Genomic DNA, 21,272 nt, shown 5'->3' on the forward strand with positions numbered 1-21,272 from the left:
TTTTTGCCCCTCGTTGGCGTTTTTCATCCTTTTATATATTTTGGGACTGGTGGCTGATTTTCTAAGCACCCCAGGATTGGGGTTTCCATTTAATGGCTTGTTTTAGGTTTTTTGCTTGGGTTTTGCTTCTCATGTAGTTTCAACCAAGAACAGGGCTAGATACCGTCAAGCAGCAACCAAAGAGCTGCGCCGGAGGCTCCACCACCTTATTGGCCCATTTATCCCCTTCCTGCTCCTCAAACATAACTGACGCCATACTTTACCTTGGGCTAGCCACACTACACAAACAAAATAAGAATCAATTTTATGTTCACACAGAGCATCTCCAGATGCTGCAACACATCTAGAGTGAACCACCCACATAGTGCATAAAACCATCAACAATGCAACTACACACCAAGAAACCAGATAATCTTACAGCTACGCCCCCCATGACTCTGGCTCCCTTACTAGCTAACCATTGCGCACAACCAAACGGACCACAATCCCACACAACACGGTAATAACAACACAAAATACTAACACAACCGAGGCACTGAATCTTACCTATACGATTATAACACACGAGGCCTCCCGCGCAAACTCCCACATGGAAAACACTCTGAGGCCAGTGCCTCTTGATTCTGAACCTATCATCACTAACGTCCCTGTTTTTTTCACCTAAAACCCACCCATATCATAAAACTTTCTTTATTTGATTTTTTTTTCTAACTGCTTTTAGGTATTTTTTACCCATTCTGTTATTTCTTGCAATATATTTTCATCTTTGTAAATTCATTCTTTATTATTTCCTTCAAAATATTATCACTGGATACCAGTAGCGGTGCACGTATAAATCAACTTAACATAACATTTGAAAGTTGATTGTTTTATAATTTCCCTTCTGGTATTGGTCTGGTCTTCAATTGTTGTACAGCTTGTTTAACAGTAGTCTTCTAGATCTTAAACGTAGGCCAGGTCATCCGTGCCATTTTGGATCTGCAAATGTGTGTGAACATGGCTCTGTGGTGCTAGCCACTGCTGGGGTTTCACCCGACAGCAAGCGTTCTGTTTCTCACTCTGATGGTGCAATAATCTTCTTGTGCTCTTGTGGATTAATTTCTATACACAGTCCACATTCTGCAAACTCCTGCAGTTCACCTTTTTTTCAACATTCAAGTCTGTTAGCAGGATGCAGTTAGATGTATAGAACCATTCCCTGCATTCTGTTCTTTTAATGATATTCCAGTATTCAAATGTATGAAATATTTCCTTTGCTGTTGGAGACCATTCTGAGGCATTTTCAACTTAATCCAGGATCATTTTTTTAGGCTAAAATAGGTCCTTATGGTTTATGGGAATATCACGTCGGATTGGGTGAGTCCAGGGAATCCTGCTCGATCCACTTGTTAGGAGGCCCATGGGATAGTGGCCGGACCAACCCAATCCCCTGTGGCTGTACGAGATCAGTCAGAGATATGCATCCGCCTGACAGCAATGTTTGCCTTCAGAGAACATTTTTAAAAATTTCAAAATGCTGCATTTTACACCACAGATTTCTGAAGAATGTACATGAAAAGCCATAGGGATATAAAACATTCCTGTAGGCGGAACACATGAATTATTGCAGTTCCTCAGATGCCAGAGGAACAATGTTGTACAGGAGCATTTCACTATAATCTCACAAAACAATTCTCTGTGGGATTAATTCGTAGACAACAAAATTAGTACATCATGGCTTAAGAATTAAATTCACTCAAATACATTATCAACTTGTCAACAGGCGTGAAAAAACTATCAACATTTTATGCACAGGAGCATTTCTGTGTCGGTAAGATAGCTCAGCGGGTTGAGTGCTCGCTGCTGCGATCTGGGTGTGATCTGCAGGTCGCAGGTTTGAATCCCAGCAAGGCCAACTCAGCCTTTCATCCTTTCGAGGTCGATAAATGAGTACCAATTTCGGTTGGGTGATATTGTATGTAAAATATGTGCTCTGTAAAGCGCTTTGGATTAAAGCGCTATATAAATAACACATCATTATCATTTCACTGCAGCAAACCATGGTCCTACCCATCATAAAACTGGAAATCGAAGAGACTGCAGCAGAGGAACCTTCTATCTGCTCTCACCTTTCAGTGCACATTGATATGCATGTGTACTATCTGTGTGGAGGGCCTAATGAAAATGCTTCAGGGGCTTGAACCGCCCGGCAGCCCTTATGTTCGACACCCCTAACCGAGGGCATTCTGATGATTCACCCACATTGACTGGTTGCATTTTGGCCAGATGAAATGTATACCATATTAAATAGTTTAACCTGGAGCAACATGTCCTCATCCAAGTTCTTGACCCATCCATAGAGCTATATCAATAACAGTGCTAGCCCCCTTCGTCACCAATGGTAGTAGTTTCCATAAACCTATGGCACTTCTTAGTGGGTATTAAAACATTTAGTAATTAATCCAGATTTGTAAAAGTGGTTGCCAGAATCCACACCAAAGTTCCCACAAATGACTACATAGGCTTGGCAGAACTAGCATTTTACTGAGAGCCACACGGCCCAACCTAGATCGTGGTAGCTTCAACCAGAACACCAATGCTTTATACATTCTGTCCGCTACTCTGTTCACATTTTCTGAATTGATTTTTTTTAACTCATGGTGAATAAGAATACCCAAATGGCTAACTCATTGGCACACCTTAGCAGCACCATGGGCAACTATGCTTCAGTATCTGTATCAGTTTACCCAGTGGTAAAAGGCATGACTTAATAAATTCATTTAATGAGTCCTGTAGATCACCCACATTTCGCCATAATGTCCAATAACTTGGGAAGTCTAATGATCGGATTCTTTGAAAATATCAGCAAGTCATCGTTGTATAGAGCCGCTATGTGATCTCGTTCCCTTGATGCTCCAACCCTCTTATTACTTAATAAACAAATTGACTAGCGGTTCCATAGTTCGTCAAAAGGTAATAACGACCAGGGGCATTCTTGCCATAGCCCTCTCTGCATCTTCCATGGTTCAGACACTATCGAGCCTGTTCTAACCCTAGTACTTGGAGTAGAATATATTAAATGGGTTAGATTATTGTATACACGCCTTATCTTAATTGCCAACAGCATTCAAAATATGATGTCCCTGCCCCACCCACCACTGAACCAAACACTTTTTCTGCATACATTATATACACTAATGTCGCCACATATTTCTATCCCTAAGTTCCTTAAAAAAACATGTGGGACTTTTCTCAAATTACTAGTAGCCCTCCGTCCTGGAATAAAATCAGTGGTGGTCCTGTATCGGAGTAGTACATTGCTGCAATCTTGATCTCCGTAACTTGCTCAGTATTTTAGTCTGCTTTAGAGTGAAAATAGACCATAGGTTCCACCATCCAGCGGATATTTCCTTAGCTTTCAAAACCCTGTTGGTATAGCCTCTCGCATTGAGCTTAGGGTTGGGGGACTGTCCCACTCCTATAATAATAATTTGCATTAATATAGTGCTACGAACATTCGGGCATCTTGAGTGCTGCTTATTATTACCCACGGTGTGTGGTGCTCATTTACCGACTTCGGAAGGAGGAAAGGCTGAGTTTGGCCCTGCCAGGATTTTAACCTGCATCTCCACGGATGTCAAAGCAAGTGCTTTACTCGCTGTGCTGTCTGACCGGCTGTTTCATATGCTTTATGAAACACTGCTATCTATTGGGAGTTATTGGCTTCATACGTGCTATAAAAGTCAATACCATGCTGGGGCTTTCTCAGCTATTGCCTGTATAGCTCCCTAATTTCATTATCACTTATCGTTCATCTAACTTTTCCCTCCAATCCCTGCTACGATTTCTCGCAGATCACTTTCTCCATCTGTGCTGTGTCTGACGGGTCGTCTATAGAGACTTTGATCATATCTACTAATGATATTGATTATTGTTGGTCATACAGAATCTTCCCTTCCTCATCTCTGATGTTAGTTATATTTTTATTTATTCTGCTATCTTGAGTGTCACTCCAATAGCCTCCCTGTTTTGTCCCCAAAATGGTGTTTACTCTTCCAGGAATGTAATTCTGCAGGGCGTCTAATGTTTCCATATTCTGTCAGTCAACTCTCTCCTCTTACAAACACACAGACCTTTGGATTCCCGTCGAATATTTAAATATTGTCCTCCATTGTCCTCGATTTCAGTGCTTACCCCAAGAGTCACCATAGGGCAAGCCGGGTGTTCACCCCCTTTTAGGAGGTGATTTAAAATGGATGGGGAGATCTGAGATCACACTAGCCAAGTAATGCGCATGACCACATATCTGAAAATATCTTTAGTAAACATGTAGTCTACCTGTGTATTTTCTATTACCGTTATTATGTAATCTCCAAATGTCAACCATTTGGAACTGTTTTAATGTGCCACGTAAACCTTCCACTGAAATTTGCTCTCACCTGTTGAATAGGCCTAGATCTAGAACTTTTTCTATTGAATCAAGAGAACAAACTACCATAACAGAGCAGCAATGTCGAGGCAAAATAACCGTAGTACATGCATATCTTCCAGAGAGATCACAGTTTATAGGAGGTAATCCAAAACGATAAATTAACCTTTTAGGAGACCTACAGTTGGTTCCATCCCAGAAGTCTACTGTACTAGCCGGCTAATGTCACAATTTGGGAGCGTACCTCTTGTTTCCTGAATGGAGTTCTGATATGTAGCCTTAAGTCATTCTGGTAGGTACCCCAGATTTCTTTCTGTCTAGAGGAACTCTGTGCAGAATTCCTGTACCCCTCTTCCATGTCGTAACAGGAGGCAATATCCTGCATCCATGTTTGAATTGGTGGCAGGGGAACTTTCCCCCCATGTCTGGGCAACACAACTCTTAGCGAACACAAGTAATGACCCCATCAGACCCTTGGAGTACCTCGGGATCTCTTTTGTGTAGCCTCGTAATGTGATGATGTTGGGGGCACCTTTATGGAATAGACAGGCCTCTCATTAATCCCTTTTGAAGACCCCAGAGCAGAAGTCCAATACAGGGCCACCATCCCATGCAAAGTGAAGAAAAGTGGCTTGACTGGCCGGACATCTCATATGCAGATCAAGTTTCAGGATATAACTTGGGTAGTTGCACATGTGTATAGTGTGTTTGATGCACGTTTTAAAAATGAATCTCTTTAAACCAGCTGTTTCAATAGACCTACTTGGTGCAAAGTAACGTTCCCACACTATCAGTCATAGGTTGTAGTAGGGTTCTTCCCGTTCCCTATGGCCGCACTTGAGCAGTACAACAACTTCCCAATGATTTTGTCATAGAGGCACAATTCCAAACAGCCTTCACTTTGCGCCTTAACAGCGGTTCAAGGTTGGTAAATCTGGTTGCTGGTTAAGGGGATCCTTGGAATATGGGCAGTAGAGGCGAATAAAGCAGAGTTTCAATAACCTTGCCTGCAATTCTACGCTGCACTTGTAAATGCCTCCATATTCAACACCCCAGATTTATTTGGGGTCCCCCTGTGGGTGACTGACCCGAGTAGTACTGGAACCGCTATTGCCCTTTCAATTTGTACATGGCATCTGTCAGGATTTGGGAGGCATCAGTAATGGGCAAACTGTGCCTGAGCTGCCAAGTAGTAGCATTTAAAGTTTGGAAGAGCCATACCGCCCTTGAAAAGCAGAGCAATTGGCTCATTCCGGCTAATCCTGGCACGCTTGCCAGCCCATTTGAATTCGAGAGAGTACTTGTCAGTTATTTTTTTAAATGTGCCAGGGAAAACTAGAGGCGCATTCAGGAACAAGTATAAAAACCCTGGAAGCAGGACCATTTTAATTAGAGAGATCCTCTCATACAAGGAGAGCGGAGGATTCTTCCTTTTAAGCACATCGTATGATCCAGGGCGGTGTCGTAATTCTCCCACAGTATCATCTTTAGCCTCCTGGCCACCCCCACTCCCAAATATCTAGTTGTAGCAGCATGTCATTGGAATCCCAACTCGCCGGTAGATTTGTGCTCCCCAACAGTGAGGGGCAATAAAACTGATTTTGATGAGTTTATTTTGAGGCCAGATAATTTCCCCAAATGCCTCGATATCCAGCATCACCGACTAAATTGTTTTGGTGATTCTTAATGAAAAGGATCATGTTGTTGGCCTAGAGAAATAATTATCTAATGTGTATACAATTTCATGCCACAGTGTATGTGGAGCTCCTTGAACTATGCAGCTAATGGCTCTACAGCTTAAGCAAATTGCAAAAGGGAACGGGGCATGCCTTTTTGGTCCCTCTTCCCATGGGGGAATCGGTCAGAGTTGCCCATTGATAGTCAGCCTAGCTACTGCCTGGCTATACATCATGTTCACCGGAGAGAGGAAGAAAGATCCAGCTTCAATCTTACGAAGGACCGCAAACTTTAGTGCCAATCCAAAGAATCAAAGGCTTTCTCAGCGTCCAGCAGAGCAACCAATGCAGGTAGGTCTGAATCTAGGACTTTAATCAAGCCACAAAATGTGATGAAAACCATATAGCTTAGACCTGCCGGGTATAAACTCAACTGGTTAGCCAACACACCTTATCATCAAAGGGGCTTAACTATTTGCAAGAACCGTGGTGAGGATTTTGTTGTGTTAGAGTGAGATCAGCTTATAGGCAGAGTAGCCTGTGGAGACCTTACTGGCCTTAATAAGAGGGTGATTGTGGCCTCTCATTGTCTTTGGGAGAGTTAGACCGCTAACTGAGAATTGATATACATTTAGAGGGTGCAGTGTGAGAATTTAGCATAGGCTTTATACAATTCAGCAGATGGACCATACGGACCATGGGAATTCCCGCTTGGGAGGTTCAGTATAACTGAAGCAGTCCTCATAGGCCCAGATCCACCCACTTCCAGGAGCCAGGAATGAGACGCAGACACAGCACGCCTAATTTTGGCTATAAACGTTTATTCAAAATCAAAAGGGTTGGGGGAAATGCCTTACTATCCCTATCCTAGGAAGTATTTCCCTAGCTCAAACAAAAACCAAGAGGTTTTTCGGTTGTCAAGATGTCCAATGTAAAAATACATCCTGTGTCTGAAATCCTCTTCTGGCCAGCATACTCTAAAAAAATTTACTCAAAGGTGCAAAGGATATTCTCTCCATATTTCAAGGTGCATACATGTTGCAGTTTAAAGCAAAGATATTACTCCAACCAAACGTTCCAAGTGGACAATGTTCAAAGTGCCAGTGAATGGCTCCCTTCCCCAGGTTCCTGTTACCAATATGCAAGTTTCTTGTAACCCAAGAGCATGGCTTCTCTCTCTTGGCGCCCACAAAATTCTCGGGGAAATGAGTTCCCTTCCCCAGGTTCCTTTTTGCAGGTAATGTTCAAAACAAAGAATCGCGCTTCAAATAGTTCAAGATTCTAGGGCATATGACTGCCTAAGGATTCTCCTGTAAGTTAACACACACTTGATCTGGCCTGGTATATTCTTCTGTCAGGACTGCTTTACAGTCTTTTGCACATTTATCTTCACCCGGTGTACTCTCCTGCCAGGAATTTCATACCATAATATTACATTTCTATTTTACCCATGAAACAATACCAGACCAATGTTGGCATATCATTTCTTGTCTGGTTCTCTCCTTTTTTTTGAAAACATAGCCTGGGAGAATGCGTTCCAAGATGTTACATTGTCATTCCCTTCTCTCAAACCCCTGCGCACAGCCCTATGCAGACCACTGTGTCCGCCATTGCCCACCTCTGTAAACCACCCCCACACACCATGTGTTAATAATGGGGCCAGCCGCTGACTTCCAGGCCATGGATATTCTGCGCTTTGCCAATACAAAAATGAGATCTATCATTTTTTGTTAGGTGTGCAGTGTGCTTCCCTTGTTCTCCCCCCTCTTCTCCCTCAGGGAAACATGCCCAATAGGCAGGCCTCAGGGGACCAGTCCTGTATCTCCACCCCTTCTTTGGCTTCCCTGGCCGCAATTGATGGCCAGAATGATTTATGATCACTGGACAGGTCCAGAACATGTAGCATTCCAGCCCCATCACATCTAGGGAAACCCTGTGTACTCGCTCCCTGAATCAGCGATATCCTGTGCAGCATCATGCAAGTATGGTGTGTCCGGTATAGTTGTGCAAGCTTGAATCTAGCATTTCTTTACTCGTTTTGTGTAAAGGAGTATGCTTGCCCACTCTGCATCAGTAAATACTCTGCCCAAGTCAGTCTCCTATCCTGCTTGCACTGGCAGGACCCCCCCACGCTCCCCAGCGTTGACCCAACAATAACTCGTACAAACAATACACCACATGGCACCCCTCCGACATATCGTATATAGCCTCTAGTGCCCGGTAATTTTCGATTCCAGTTTGTTCCTCCGGCCACCTTTTTGGAATGACTCGAACCAGGCCCATATGCGTCGAATTGTCCCTTGTGAACCCTACATTCTCGGGTCAGTGTCCCAAAGTCTGTTAGTTGCCCCTCCCACAGTAAATCGCCTACAGTGGCCACCCTTCTGTCCTCCCAATGCTTCGTAATGTCCTTCCTCACTTCCAGGTGTCCTCTCACTATCCAATGAATGTTTGGGGAGTAGGGGGTCTTTGACACCATTCATTTCCAAGCTCTTCGCCACAACTTCCTGCCATGGGTTAAAATATCCACACACCAGGGTAAGCCCACCCAGCCAAAGTAGCTCTGTCAGGTAATACGGTTCCACCCAGAACTGCAGGAGCTATGTATCCAGTGAGACCCTGTCTGCTAACCAGTCTATAACCAACTGCAGTTGTCCCGCTACGTAATATAATTCAAAATTGTGCACTTTGAACTCCCACCTGACAGTCTCTTTGTAGCGTACTCGGTACGATTCTATTTATTTATTTTCCCTGCCCGCAAAAATTCACTAGTGATCCTCTCCACCTGTCGGAAGAGCTTCCCGGGTATGCCATATGGGACATTCACTAGATGATCCAACATCCAGAGGAGCACCACCCTCTCATGCCGCTCTGCCGGCCGTTGACAGCAGCAACTTCCCACAGAAGTGCATGGTCTTTTTGAGACCATCCAGTGCCGCATACGTTTTCCGCTCATATGTGGTGGCAAAGTCATGCCAAATATTCACTCCTAAGTACCTGAACATATGCAGGGTGTATTGCAGCCCCGATTCCGGCAGCTGATCTCTCCCAAGACACCAAGTCGCCCAGCGAATCCGTATCCCAGAGAGCTCCGCAAACCTATCCAGGACACCCAGTATGTAAGGTTCTCGTTGGACTGTCCTAATAGAGCAGCATGTTGTCCACATAAAGCGATATAACATGCCTAATTCCTTGCACTGCGATGCCAGCATCCACATATTCTGTCCGCAAGAACACTGCTAACGGCTCCAAAGCCAAGATAAAGAAGATGGCGGACATCAGGCATCACTGTTTTGTTCCCCATTTCAATTCCCAGCTCCTTGTAATGTGCTTCTCCGCCTGCACCTTTGCCATTGAAGCCATGTAAAGCATTTGCACCCATCTTTCAGAACCTGGTTCGATGCCAAAACGCCCCAACGTTTCGTACAGCCAGTCCCACTGCACAGAGTCGAACACCTTGGCATCTAGGGAGACCACCATGCAATCCTCCTGCATTTGGTTAATGCAATCTATTATGTGAGGCAGTCTTCTTAGATTCCAGTATGTATTCCTACCCAGGACATAGCCCGTCTGGCCAGAGTACACCAGTGTATCAATCACCCTTTAAGTCTTTTTGCTAGCACTGCTGTGAGAATTTTACAGTCCGAATTTATCATGGAAAGAGGCCTGCAAAAGCCGATTTGAGGTTAGTATTAAACTCTTTAAAGGTCCACCTGGCGGCCTTGTCAGCCTACACCACCTCCCACAATAAGGTCTCATGGTGGAAGGTGCCCGTCATCAAAGCATTCATGGAGGGGGTAAAGAGACTTCACCCTCCCAATTTCCAATCCGCCGCCAGGATGGGATCTCAATGTTGTACTTGCTAAGCTCATGGGACCTCCTTTCAAGCTGATGCATAAGTCTAGTTTTAAACACCCAACTTACAAGACTGCCTTCTTAGTGGCTATTACTTCCATAAGAAACGTTGGTGAAATACAAGCATTGTCAGTGCAGGATCCTTTCTTTGTTATACACAAGGACAAGCTGGTTTTACGTACTTGCCCTAGATTCTCCCCTAAGTTCATCTCTAAATTTCACGTAAACCAGTCTATTGAGCTACCGGCTTTCTTTAAGAACACCACCAGCTCATCTGAGGTAAAACTCCACATACTAGATGTGAGGAGTGTGGTCCTTTACTATGTAAACAAAACCAGACGGCTAAGAAAAACAGACCAACTGTTTGTCTCCATAGCAGCAGACAGAGAAGGCGACCGCATTTCCAAAAATGGCATCTCCAGATGGATAGTCAGATGTATACAATTGTGCTATGCATTATCAAACAAGACACTGCCTTTCACGCCTAGAACTCATTCCACAAGGAGCACAGGAGCCACTCTGGCCTTCATTGCAAATGTCCCTCTAGACAGCATTTGCAAAGCAGCTACATGGAGCTCAATACACACTTTCACTCAGCATTACTGCATTGACACTCATTCCAAGATACACAGGTGCGACAAGCGGTTCTAAAACCTCTGTTAGCCCATGAACCTTCTCGCATCCCACCACCTCCTCCTAAAACTGCTTGTTAATCTATGCACAGTATGTGATCTAAGCAGATTCCACAAGCCTCAGAAGGGATGCATTACTCACCGTAATTGTATTTCAGATACTTTTATCTGCTTAGATTCACATGGGCCCACACTTCCTCCCTGTGGAGAGAACGCGCATGGATGCTTATGAACTTGCCTGATACATCTCTGCTTGGATACAGCTGTACTCCCGCTACACTTCATGCTACCTCATGTCAGAAAAATAAAAATAGGAGGGACCTCGACGCTTGAAGGCCCATGGGTACATAGGACGTCACTAGGAATAGTATTACTGGCACGCCCCTTTTCGAGTTTCGAAAACCGTAATACTCTGCAGCTTCCACTAGATGTAGGCCTATGCACAGCATGTGAATCCAAGCAGATACAAGCGTCAGAAATATGATTACGGTGAGTAATTTATCCCATATAGGGGTTTTGGCCTCTCTCTCTCAAGTTCTTTCACCTTTACTCTGTTTTCTCTTTCTGTCCCTTTTTAAGATGTGGTTTGAACGACCCGTTCTTGGAATAAATCATGGGTCATTTAGCTTCTTCACATACTTCACTTCGTTTACTGATGGCTATTTCAAAGCTGTGCACACTTTCAGGCAAGCCGGTAACCTGTTCCACTTCCCTGGGCTTACCGGGTGCTCTCTCGCCTCTCTGCTTCTGTTCTTGTCGGATTGTGGACTTGGCATGTGACCTGTCATCCGCTGCACCTCTGCCATGCTGGTCTTCAGTTTCTCTGCACTCTGGTTCCTTCTCCTGCTGGGTGGATTTGTTTCAGCAGTTTCCCGCTGCGTCTTCTCCAACGTTCCAGCCAGTACTCGTGCGGGTAACCACACAGCTCAGTGTCTGCAGCTCTCTTGCTGTCTGCTTTATGGGTTTTAAATCTCCTGGTCTGATTAAAGAATTTCCAAAGACTAGACCGCAGCGTAGGCTTCCCGGGCTTGGTGATCTTTACTGTTCTTGCTCTCTTCCTTGTCTCAGTAGTTGATGGATGATTTTTTGTGGTTGAGGAAGCTGGTATGGGATTCTTTCAGGAGTAATACTTACTGCTTACTGCCTCTTCCATGTCTCAATTAATGTATTGCTCTGGTTATCATGTCGGGGAATATTAATACTGGATTTATTACATGGATGAGTGGTGCAATAAACCATTAAGGCCTAAGGAAAGGGGGGGAGGGGTAACATCCATGAAAGGGAATGGCCGATATGTCTTTTCCCCGAAGATATTGCATCTCCCCTGAGGGTTGCCTCTCCCAAGGTGGTCCTCACTCATATAGCTGCCTCCAGGGTCAAGATCAGGTAGCGGCTGCCGTCCATGAGCCATAAACTATTGAGCTGGGACATTAAGAACTGCTGATAAAGGGTCACTGACACATTGTATGACCATTCTAATAGACTGGATGCAAGCGATACTGATAAGTGTAAACCTGGAATTTGCACCCAAATACTGAATCGCCTAACAAAAAAAGCCTTGGCAAGAGAGTAAACCAGGCATTGAAGGAAAAAGAGTAAAATGTGAACAGAAGGTTAAACTCTTCAAGGTAGGAACCATACCCCTTTGGAGTGTTAACATTGTTGAACTGAATGTAGAAAGCTCTGGCAGGAGAGTAAACCAGGCATTGGAGAAAAGGGGGGAAAAGTCCCCGCGTGTGAGTAGTAAGAGCCCCCTTTTCTCACATGTTAGGGCACGCCCCCTGTTTCCACACACTGTCCCTTCCCCTTTTGATAGGCTTTGATATAAACTTAATATAAATTTGATTATTGATTTTATATGAAATGTATATTTTATATAAAAGGTATAAATGTTATATCCTTTTATATGAGTGGATATACATTTTATATAAAATCTATGTAACGATGGCAGCAGCGGGCAACTGTGTTGCTTGGTTGAGCGAAGTAATCTCTGAAGACGGGGACTGTGAATCTAGGGTTTTGCAGAATGACGCAGTGATGACTTCAGAGGGTTTCCACTCTGGGGTGATAGGAAGTGGATATAAATTCTGTAGATAGTATAGATCTCATTCATTTTATATGGACTATGGAGTTTGCTGCGTCACATTGTAACATTGAATTTTGCTATAAGGCTAGAATTGTTAGCTTTTTGAACTAAAATGATCGAGCTACAAATAGAGGTGGGGATGGTGTCAGTATTTTAATGCGATAAATTGTTGTTTTAAATGTTCATTAAAAAATGTTGTTTATAATAACTGGCTGTGTTTTTAGGTTGATCTGTTATGGGGAGAGCATTCCTGGTCATGTTCTCCCCATAACCGAGCATGAAGCTGGCTGAAATATATTATGACAAAGGAGTTTTAAGAGCCTGTAGCATCATTTGTGAAAAAAAAAAACATCGAACAGAGTTCGACTGTTTTTTAACTTGCACAGTGTGATAAAAAATATAGAAACTGTTTCTTTAGCCCATAGCGAATTGTTGATCCCTTACAAGTAAAGTGTGGTTTATAGTGCTAATACAAAAGACCCAAACTATTGACTTTGGAAAATGCATGTTTCTTTGAAATAATGAAAGCGTGTACTTTATAAGTTGAGTGTGTTTCCCAGACACCTTGCAAAAAAGTATTGTTTTTATTGGTGATACAACACCTCTCTGGCAACCTGCATGTGTCTCTCTGCTGCTCTGGCACTCAGCAAACTGCTGAAAATCAGCTTTGGGGGGTGGGGTTTTATCTACAAGGCCTGTGGAATCCCAGGAATGTGTTGACTCAGAGCAGCATTCTAGCCACATCAGCAGGAAACAGACTGGTCTTTATGTTTAGCTTGCCAAAATACAGGATGTTCTGCAAGAGCTGTGTAAATACGCCCCAGGACATTGTTTATCAACTAATCTCAACTGATGGAATGCTGGCACGGGAAACATCTGTAAGCTGATGCTAATTTTAGATGTTTCCTGGGTCCAGCGCCACTCGCTAGTTCTTGCAGAGTATGCAGGAAATAGAATGCTGCTCTTTGTTGATAAGAAATCCCATTCCTGCAAAGTAAGCAGAAATACATAAATCTGTGCATTGTTAAGGAAAGTGTACAGAAAAAGATGTGTTTTCACACCTTAAATCTGCAGGCAAACCTTTCTTTCGAGTGGATTGTGTCCTCCAACATATTCCTCATCTTTGATGTATTCCATCAGCTTCGGCTGCTTCAGAAATCTTTTTTGGCAGAGGGTGCCGTGCATCGATGTCGTCGAGTTAATGGTCCCTCGAAGGCCTCCATCGGGGGTGACGTCATCGGGTGTATAAGCAGCACGCTCGGCGCCTGTTGGCCTCAGTTCCGTTTTTCCGCAGTGTACGTTTCTTCGGAGATTCGGCGCGCCTCGGGTTCTGTGAAGAAAAGAATAAATAAAGAAATGTCTTTGCCATCAACGCTGACCCCCCGAAGTCGGGTTTCAAAAAATTAAATCGTGCGGCTCAAAAATGTCAATTACCGATCCGCACAGAGTGCTTATGGTGCCTTGGAGAAGGCCACGACATGAAGGCCTGTACGAAGTGTCAAGTGATGACGGGGAAAGCCTTGCGAGAGAGGAGGGGTGAATTGCAGGTAGGTCGTAAATCCGACCTAAAAGCTTCTAGCATCGAGTCAAAGTCCCGTGAGGAGAAATCTACTCGACGCTAAAGGCATCGGTCTAGGTCCCGAAGCGATTCCCATTGCTTGCCGTCTTCGATGAAAAAATCGAAGAAACGACGCCACAGATCCCCCCCCCCCTCCTCTTCGGGCGAATCCCCAAAAAGGACGAAATGTCCCACAAAACATTCATCATCCGAGGAATGGGAAGCATTTACAGTAAAAATGATGGAGGTGTTTAAGAAAGCAAAGCCTCGGTCCACGCCTTCCTCGGAAGCCGGCCGGGAGCGTTATCGCTCCAACATTCGCACACCCTCGAGCCCGTGTGATCGAAGGAGGAAGGATAGGGATCCTTCTAGGACGTCGAGCGAAAAATCGCTCGAGTCGACCGCTCGAGGTCACTGACGCTGTCCGAGACCGAACATACCTCGAAGGGCAAGTCTTCGAAGTGTGCCTCGAAGCCGATGCCGTCAAAGTCGGGTACTAAGTCGACGTTATCGACGCCTTTGTCGACGCCAAAGCCCTCGACGCCAAAACTTCCAGCTCGACAAGATCAGCTAGCAAGAGAGAAAGAGGCTAAAACACCTGGGTTGCATTCAGGACCCATTAGCACTCCTCCTCTACCTCCTCCAGAGAAGGTTTTCAAGCCTCTGCCTAGAAAGGAGTTTTTCAAATCCTTGACCCCAATTTTTGAGGAACAAGAAAGATCCGATGAGGAAAATGTACCTTTTGGGCTTGAATTTGTGTACTCCAAATGTTCCTGAATATCTGATTTCAGAGGAAAGCAGGATGAAGGATTTGGTTGAATCAGTATACAATGCAAGTGGTATTGATACGTCCCCAGAAAATGAATTTGGTAGACCAGAGCCAGGTGAACATGCCAAACCATCATACCATCAGTTAATGACTAAGGTAGTAGCTTATTTGGGCTGGGCCAGGCCTACAGCCCAGTTTGTCCAAGATGATCTTACAGACATACTGGACCATGGTCCTACTGAAGACCCAATTCTGCCTTTCCATGTGGCCTTACAAAATACGGTGGCCAAAAATTGGGAGACGCCGGATTCTATTCCTCCAGTGAATACAGTGAAACACTTGTGTATAGGCGAGTTACAAATGCTTATCATATCATAACATATCAGTGAATAAATCCCTTACTTCAAAATATCGCCCTGCCAGTAGCGACCCCGGCTATCTGTCTAAACATCCCACTCCCGAAAGTTTGGTCATACAGGCAGCCACAGCTTCCAACAAACTGGCGTACCCGTCTATCCCTCCAGACAGGGACGATAAGCGTGTGGATGGCTGGGCGCGGAAGGTATTTTCAGCTGGGAGCATGGCATTAGAATCAGCCAACTCCATTTGTGCCTTGGCAAAGTTTGCGTACACTCTTTGGGAGTGCATTGCAATGGCGGCGGAGCACACACACCAGAAGGGTAAGACAGGGAAGGATTCCTAGCCATTGTTAGAGATGGAAAGGAAGCTATGCAGGAATCCCTTGAATCTGGTTTGGACACTGTTGATAGTGTGAGCAGGTCCATGGCTACTAGCACAGTAATGCGTAGATTTGCATGGTTACGGAAGTCAGGTTTTGCACCAGACGTACAGAACCGTCTTCTGAACATGTCCTTTGACAGCTCTCACCTTTTTGGCAGCAAGGCTGACGAGAGCCTTGAGAGGTTGCAGACCTCAAAGGCAGCTGCCAAGTCGTTGGGAGCTGCTGTCAGGCAACCTCAGCCCTTTCGTGCGACAAATCAATCTTGGAGGGGACGATCCTATCATTACTACTCCTCATATGGAAGAACGAGAGGAACGGGCAGTAAAAGGGGCCAAAGAAAGGCCACTCGCAGTGGACGAGCAAAACGTGCAAAGCCAGCACCAGCTACAGCCTCTTTGCCATCAGCGGCTGCAGCAACCGCCACAAAACCACTTTGAGGACTTGCATCACAAAACACCTGTAGGAGGCAGGCTGTCGCAGCATCTACAAGAATGGCGAGCCATTAATTCAGATATTTGGTCTCTAGATATAATAGCCCACAGTTACTCTCTTCCTTTTCTAACGCAACCTCAAAGCAATCCACCAAGGAGACACCCTTTGAAGTTTTCAGACCCGCTCCTACAGCAGGAAGTTCTAACCCTGCTGGAAAAAGATGCTATAGAACTGGTACCTGCAGCGGAGAGGAACATGGGATGGTACTCCCCATATTTTTTGATCCCCAAAAAAGGACAGAGGACTGAGACCCATCCTGGACTTAAGGAACTTGAACAAGTTCCTCAGGAAGGACAAGTTCAAGATGGTCACTCTTTCTCAGGCCCTTCAGATTCAAGACTGGTTGGTGTCATTGGACCTCCAGGATGCTTATTTTCATGTGCCGATTCTTCTCAAGCACAGAAAATACCTGAGGTTCGTGGTTGACGACTCACATTATCAGTTTCGAGTCCTTCCATTCGGATTGACCTCCGCCCCGAGGGTCTTCACCAAATTGATGGTAATAGTGGCAGCACATCTCAGGAGAGGGGGGATTCAGGTCTACTCCTATCTGGACGATTGTTTGATCAGAGCACGATCTGCCGAACAGGCACTGGATCACCTGAAACACACCTGCCACTTCCTCCAGTCTGGGCTTCTCCCTCAATTTCAAGAAGTCACAAATGACACCTCAACGGCTCCAATATATAGGAGCTGTGTTAGACACATCCCTGGGAAAGAGCTTGCCTACCAGTTCGGTGGCTCAAGACATTCTTCAGATGGTTTCCAAATTCCAAAACGCCCAAAATCTTCAGGCTTACGACTGCTTAAGGGTGCTCGGCCTCATGGCATCCTGCATTTTTCTGGTGCCAGAGGCACGCCTGAGAATGAGATCCCTTCAATGGGCTCTAAAGACTCAATGGTCCCAGTTCTCAGGTCGAATGACTGATCTTCTCCAGATTCCGAGCAAGGTTCGTCAGGATCTTCTATGGTGGACTTGTTCAGAGAATATTCTAAAAGGAGAACCCTTTTGGCAACCATGGCCGTAGATTACAGTAGTGACAAACGCCTCACTCAAGGGGTGGGGAGCTCATGCCAACGATTTGACAATCAGCGGTCGTTGGTCTCCATCGGAGTCCAAACTACATATCAATCTTCTGGAGCTGAGAGCAATCAGACTAGCGCTGAAGGCTTTCCCGTCATCTGTCGGAGGGAAGAATGTCCTGATAATGACAGACAACACAGTGGCCATGCATTATCTAAACAAAATAGGAGGTGTAGGGTCACTACCTCTGTGCAGAGAGGCAATGCAGCTCTGGTATTGGGCAATTCGAGAAGGAATCTCTTTAACGGCAGTTCACCTAGCCGGGGAAGAGAATATGACGGCAGATGCTCTGAACAGGCAGACAGTGTCCCACGAATGGGAACTGGCTCAGGAAGTCATTCTAGAGATCTTCGCCCTTTGGGGAATCCCTCAGGTAGACCTATTTGCGACCGGTATCAACCAAAAGTGCAAAAGGTATTGCTCAAGGGAATTTCCCCCGAGAGGAGCACTGGGGGACGCGTTTGTGGTGGAGTGGAATTTCCCACTATTGTATGTGTTCTCTCCAATTCCCGTCATTCCTCAGGTCATCAGGAGACAGACGGTTCGGGAGCCGCATGATCCTAATTGCCCCGGATTGGGCCAGGAGAACGTGGTACCCGGACCTTCTAGACATGTCCATCTGTCCTCCAGTACGTCTTCCTCAGAGAGAACCTTCTCTCTCAAATGGAGGGTTAGGTTCTCCACCCAGAGGTCAAAACGCTTAACCTTCAACCTTCATGCTTGGTATCTGAAGGGCTGAGCTACAGGGATTGGAACCTTCCAGATGACGTTATGGAGGTGTTGCTTTCGGCAAGAAGGCCAGCAACAAAGTCTTTATAGTGTTGCCGTTGGAAAAAGTTTTGCAACTGGTGCAGAGAAAAGAATGTCGATCCTTTTCTATGTTCTATTCCGGAAGTACTATCTTTTCTTCTGACCCTATCACATAGAGGTCTGAATGTTGGAACCATTAAAGGTTATCTTGCGGCGCTCCATCTTCGAGCGCTCGTCGGAAGAATGCTCCTATTTCAAGATTCCTTTGATTGTACAATTTTTAAAAGGACTCACTAATGTGTTTCCTCCTCACCCATTTCAAGTACTGATTTGGGATCTCAATTTGGTCCTTAAATTCTTAATGTGTGCTCCTTTTGAGCCTTTTCACACGTGTCCATTAAGATTACTAACGTGGAAAACTGCTTTCCTAGTTGCTTTAACATCTGCACGAAGAGTGAGCGAATTGCAGGCACTGTCTTCTTATGGAACACAGTATAGGGTGGCCCAGGACAGGGTTGTGTTGAAGGTTAAACCCTCATTTTTACCAAAAGTGGTATCTGAGTTTCACTTAAATCAAAAAATTGTATTACATGCATTCTATCCTCCACCCCATCCTAGTAAGGAGGAGGAAAGATTCCACAGGTTGGATCCAAAAAGAGCTTTAAGCTTTTATATCTCTAGGCTTTCTAGGCTTAGATTGGACAACCAACTGTTTATTGGCTACACAGGAAAAAGATTGGGTCAATCAGTAAAAAAACAGACAATATCACACTGGATTGTGCGTTGTATTTCGGAATGCTACAGACTGGCGGGAAAAGGCCCACCAGAAGGCTTAAGGGCTCATTCCACCAGGGGCATTGCTTCGTCTACAGCCCTGCAAAGAGGTGTTCCTATAAGGTCCATTTGTGAAGCAGCGCCTTGGTCATCGCTGCATACTTTTTCAAAATTCTACAACCTAGAGGCTTCCCAATCTAAGGAGCTAAATTTTGGTAGAGCAGTCCTATACTCATCCATCTGAAAATTTAAAAAAATAAGAAAAATCTAATCCCACCCCCATAAGAATTATCCTTACTGCTTTGGGGGTCTAGCAAAGATGAGGAATACATTGGAAGACACGGTCCACTCGAAGAACAAGTTACTTACCAACTGGTAACGTTCTTTCGATTGGATGTTCCTCCAACATATTCCTCATCGCCCTCCCAACCTACCCCTCTGTAGATTTTTCCCAGGCTGTTGCCACTCCAACTCTCGGAAGGCAAAATACCTGTCTACCGGCACAGTCTGCACAGTGGAAAATCGATAATGAAAAGGGGGGAAAAAACAGAACTGAGGCCAACGGGCGCTGAGCGTGCTACTTATACACCCGATGACGTCACCCTCGACGGAGGCCTTCGAGGGACCATCGACTCGACGGCGTCCTCTGCCGAAATTTCTTTCTGAAGCTGATGGAATACATCAAAGATGAGGAATATGTTGGAGGAACATCCAATCAAAAGAACATTACCAGTTGGTAAGTAACCTGTTCTTTGGCAGGATTTGATTGTGGGTCTGGGGACACTGTGGGAACCCCTTCAAGGCTTATTGATTGGTAACTGACCTGGTTTTTTTTCAAATTAACACCACCTAAACTTTATATAAAATAGGCTGTCGAGCTTATGACCTTGTCGTGTTTCAAGGCGCTACATGTTCGTAAAAGTGTACCCCAGGCAGTTTTCTAACTGTACCTGTTGTGCGGTTAAAGAGTCTGTGATCTGTTATCCTGAACTCACATTGTGTAAAAAAGGAAAAGAATTGTCAGGAAGCAAAAACATTTGGGCCAGAGTTAGGTCATGTGATTTGTGATTTTGTAGAAATATACATTTTCCTATTCATTAATAAACATATATTTTTTCTTTACACTGCCTGCTTCTTGGCCTATCTGTGGCACAGTGGTGAGGGGTCTGCGTGGTGTTATGAGCCATTGAAGGGCTGCATTGAACTAAAATCAATATTGGTGTAGCTCTTGACTGGGGAGGGAAAGAATTCACTGCAGCAATGGTTGCTTCATAAATCGCTCCAACAGTCTTAAATGACAATTGGTCTTAAATATTGTCATTCTAAAACTACGTTGTGCTAACGTGGGCCATTGAGCAGGCAAAGTCGCAAGTCTTTCTGCATGAGGCACTGGAACACTGCCGTGCAGAGGATCCCAGAGCAGCATAATGCATGCCTTGAGCTACCTTGCTCAACCGTTAACCGCTCAGGAAAACGAGAATGACCAAATGCTGATCAAGCTCACTGGATGTACACTGTAATCCTCCATCCTTTTTGTTTGTAGAATCCATTTCCTGCTTCCACAGCCTCTCTCTGAAACACTACTGTGGTGATTTAGCACACTATAAAAGCCGACTAGCATAATACAGCACAAGCGAATGAGCACTTTACAGTTAAAGTTCAGCACTAAAGTGCCTGTTTACTTGCTTAACTGGGTGTCGATAAAAAGGAAGGGGAAATTCTTTGAAATTGATATGTTTTGCAAGTCCCGTTAGGTGTGTGGGGCTTTTTATTACGGTCATAGATCTCATTTGGATATGAGGATTTTATTCCCACTACAGTCATCGCTGACATTGCGGCCTTACACTTGCCCTTTTTCAGTATAACAAATCACATCTGTAAATAAGACATCTCTGTGAATCGGCGTTTAACAATGCTGCTAAAAAATTGGATATTATTTATTGTAAACATCTCGCAAGATCCTAGTGGCACTCTTTATAAAGTCCGACATAGGGATTTTTAGACGCTGATCTGCAACGGATTATGGGGAAGGTATGTATCCTGAAACTCACACTGAAACTCAGATAATCTTTAAACTCTGACTTTTCATTGGTTTGTTTTGAGATTAACTGGGTCTTATACTCAGAGACATGCTCGTGGGATCAATGTAGCCAAATCGGCACAGTCTCTTGTAGAAAGAGACAACAACGTTTGGGTAGATGCAAAATACTCCAAAGCTACCCGTAGAACTCCAGTGATCTGCTTTTTCAACCATTAAATTTAGTTTTGGCTATTGGAGGCACTTTAGCGCCACTCATTGCAAAAACTATTTGCATGGGAATACAGGCACAAGGGAGATGGGATTTGAAGCGGGTCACGCATCCTGTGGCTGTTTGACTTTTTACCCACCTGTTCTTCGCTGCTGATGGTGCTAAATCAGTATGTCCATTCCCAGCCACGAACTGTC

The 21,272-nt window shown here is 44.7% G+C and overlaps 1 protein-coding gene across 2 annotated transcripts in view; it reads left to right on the plus strand.

Annotated features, from left to right (window-relative positions):
* The window catches only part of ZDHHC20 (zinc finger DHHC-type palmitoyltransferase 20), a 1,413,520-nt gene that overhangs the window by 122,138 nt on the left and 1,270,110 nt on the right, over positions 1-21,272 (plus strand). The gene's annotated exons all lie outside the window — the stretch shown is intronic.

The sequence above is a fragment of the Ambystoma mexicanum genome, chromosome 7q, assembly GCF_040938575.1.
Source record: "Ambystoma mexicanum isolate Mex_15411 chromosome 7q, UKY_AmexF1_1, whole genome shotgun sequence".
NCBI classification, from domain to species: Eukaryota; Metazoa; Chordata; class Amphibia; order Caudata; family Ambystomatidae; genus Ambystoma; species Ambystoma mexicanum.